This window comes from Trichechus manatus, unplaced genomic scaffold (genome assembly GCF_000243295.1).
Source record: "Trichechus manatus latirostris isolate Lorelei unplaced genomic scaffold, TriManLat1.0 scaffold00054, whole genome shotgun sequence".
In the NCBI taxonomy this organism is placed as follows: Eukaryota; Metazoa; Chordata; class Mammalia; order Sirenia; family Trichechidae; genus Trichechus; species Trichechus manatus.
In genome coordinates this window covers 16,396,310-16,399,604 of record NW_004443990.1, presented here as the reverse complement: position 1 = coordinate 16,399,604, position 3,295 = coordinate 16,396,310, and positions in this window count along the sequence as shown.

Sequence of the window (3,295 nt, the reverse complement as noted above, 5' to 3'; positions counted from 1 at the left end):
AGCGCCCGGCCGCCCCTCGGCCGCCTCGGCCCGGGCTCGGTCAGACGCGCCCTCCCCACTCGAGGCGGCTCCTGCAGGAGTGATACTTGCTGATATGATTTGGAAAAGATGTCTTTAAAAAAATAGCCTCTCCTTGGGAGAGTTGGGGGTTTTCGGGTTTGCACCACTGGTGTTGGGGGTGGGGGGCAGGAGAGAGTACCAACGGGCCGCCTGCACCTTATAAATCGGGAGAGAAAGTCTAAATACCAAACGCCTGGAGGTTTCGAGTTTGTTTCAGAGTTCGGGTCCCTTCTCTGGCAGTACCTCACTGTGTGACCTTGAGCAAATCACCACCACTCTCAGGGCTCAGCTTCCTCAACCTTAAATGAGAGGGTTGGACAGGTGACCTCTGAGGTTCTTTTAACTTCAGTCATCCTTTTAGGGGTTATCAGCACATTCCACATTACCTGCCTCCCCTCTCATTTCTAAGAATACCAATCAGCAGCCTCCCCTTTGAAATGTCACCCTTCTCCAATGTACACTCTTTATATCTCACTGTCACCAGCCTTTTCCCCAACCATCTGCCCCCGCTGCTGAGCTCCGGGAGGGGCCAAATTTGCCATAGCCCCTCAACTCCCAGTTTGACAGGGTGGTATCTTCTCCCATGTTTGCCCCCACTAAAATCCAAAGGTACCGGGGCCATTCTAAGGAGGAGGGTGGGCTGTATAAAAATGGACCCCCTTTCCCAAAGGAGAGGTCTCCATTGTGCCAACCCCACCCTCTATGCACACACCCATACACCTGCATTCATGGACATAAAACCATCGCAGTGACGCCAGAGCCCCTTTCATCTCAGGATCTCCCAGCACCAGGCAGAGCTCTAATTACCCCAGCACCCACCCTGGCCCCGCCGGTTCCCCTGCTGTCATTAGCCCAGTTTTACCAGCGGGGGCCACAGTCTTCCCCTGGCTGCCAGGGTGGGGCTCCATCTCCACAGTCTGCTCTTGTGGAGGGGTGTGTGTGTGTGCACGTGTGTCAGGGGGAGCTGCTGCGTTCATCACCCAGTTTATACTGGGCAGAATCACTTTCTGAGTGTGGGATTCTGACTGGTTCTGGTGGGGTTCTGTTGCCCAGCAAGTCAGGCTGCCCTTAATCATCTTAGTCTCAGCCCCCAGCATCCTTAGCTCTGTTGGTGCCATTTCCCTTACAAAGGTCATTGGGGTTCACAATTCATGGGGGAGAGGAAGATGCCTCAGGACCCCTAGGACCATGGGGATGAGAAAGGCAGCTAGGATGGCACCCATGGGGTGCAGAGTGGATGGCAGTGATGAGGGGCTGTGCAGTGGGTGACAGGAACCTGCAGTGTGCATGCAGTGGCAGCTGCAGCGTGCAGAGTCAGCACACAGTGAGTGAACCTGTGGGTTCAGTCTGGGCTCACAGTGGACACACGACAGCTGCAGTGTGGGGCCGGAGGCTGCAGTGTGCAGTGTGCAGTGTCAGGTGCACTGAGGGTGGCTGTCTGCCAGTCACTGCCACCTCAGTGATCAGGCTTGACTGAAATCCTAGAGAATAAGGCTGCAATGAGCAGCACTCAGGGTGTGTGTCCCACCCGGTATGGAAATCGTCCCTTAGGACTGGGCTGCCTGAGGATCTGGCCCATGAGATACACTGGTAGTCTGCAGTGAGCCTGGCAGAACCAGGAGAGGATGGAGGGGACCCAGAGTAATCTAGATTGGGGCAGGGGTGATGGAGTCCAGAGGGAGAAGATGAAGGTGTAATGGTTTGCTCTTCCCTCCTTTCTGGCTTCCCCTACCAAATCCCTAAAGATACTGGTTGGGGGAAACTTTTTGAAATCTTAGAGCCATGGAATAGAAAGGGGAGTGCCTCCTGATTCACCTTCTTTTCCTATCCCAGGGCAGAATGAGGCACCTTGAACTCAAAGAGTTCCTCCTTTCCATCTTCTTACCTCTCTCCTTCTCCTTGGTTCCCAACATGAGCTGGTGACAGATCTGGGCAAGGGCAAAGTGAAGGGCATACTGGCTCCAAAGCAGACATCTTGACAGGTACCAGGATCTAGCCCAGACCTGGCCTTACAGCCCCTGCCCCTGTTTTGCACCATCCCTCTTCCCACCCTATTTATCCTAACACCCCCACCCCCACCCCCCAGTTTCTTGAAGCTTCCAGCTCTTCTTGGATTCAGTTCATCCCTGGCTTCTGTTCCTCCTGACTATGAAACCCCCACCTGGGCTGTGTTGGCAATGTCCCCTCCCAACCCCCCACCTCTGCTTCACAGCAAGCCCTGAGTCTGTAGGGATAGGGGGAGGGTGGGTCACAAGTGACGATGGATAAGGACCCTCCAAGGGGATTTGTCTGGCAGCCCCCTCCCTCTTAGATTTTGGTTGCCAAGGCGGCAGCAGGAACAGCTTGTTCTCTGGCTCCCATCGGAGCAGCCTTGCTTAGCCCCTCCCTCTCTCTCTCCTTCCTTCCCTCCCCCCTTTCTCCCAGACTGTTGCTAGGAAGCACCCCAAGATTTCTCAAGGGTCCTACTCCTGGGGACCAGGGACTCCAGATATCTTTCTGAACAGCTTCCCCCAAAAGCCCAGCAGCCATGACCCCACACAGCATCCTCTACCCCTGCCAAGAAGACTTGCATACCCCAAGCAGTTTGGGGGGGGAGGCAAGCCTTTTGCCAGCCTGCCTTGGAACCAGCTCTGTGGTCCCAGCCTTGGTGATTCTTCTTCTTCATCTCATATCAACCTCTTAGGCTCTGGGTGATATCAGCAAGTGATGAGGTGTCCAGTAGACACCCCTTGGCTCTGTGGACACAGCCCTACTTATCAGGGCACACTGGAAAGACAGCAGAAGAAACTGAAGCACTATCACCTAAGAGAACCTAAACCCCGGGCGTCTCTTCCCCTTAGAGATCTCTCAGTCAGGAAGAGACAGTGAAAATGGAGGAAAGAAAAGTTACGGGGAGGGAAGGAGGAAGGGAGGAGAAGGAGCAGACTGTGGAAAATTAACAAGCAATTACTCTTTTGAAAAGAGTAACCCAAAAACCAAATCTCCCCCCATCTGCCCCCCATTGCCATCTAGTCAATTCCAACTCATAGCAACCCTGTAGGACAGAGTAGAACTGCCCCACGGGGTTTCCAAGGAGCGGCTGGTGGATTCAAACTGCTGACCTTCTGGTTAGCAGCCAAGCTCCTGGAAAAGAGTAAAGCGGCCACTTAATGCCCCCCTACCAATCTCCTTTGTCCCATCAGGTGACTAATTATGGGTCACAAAAGAGGGGGCCAGGGAAGGGACTCAGGCCTGG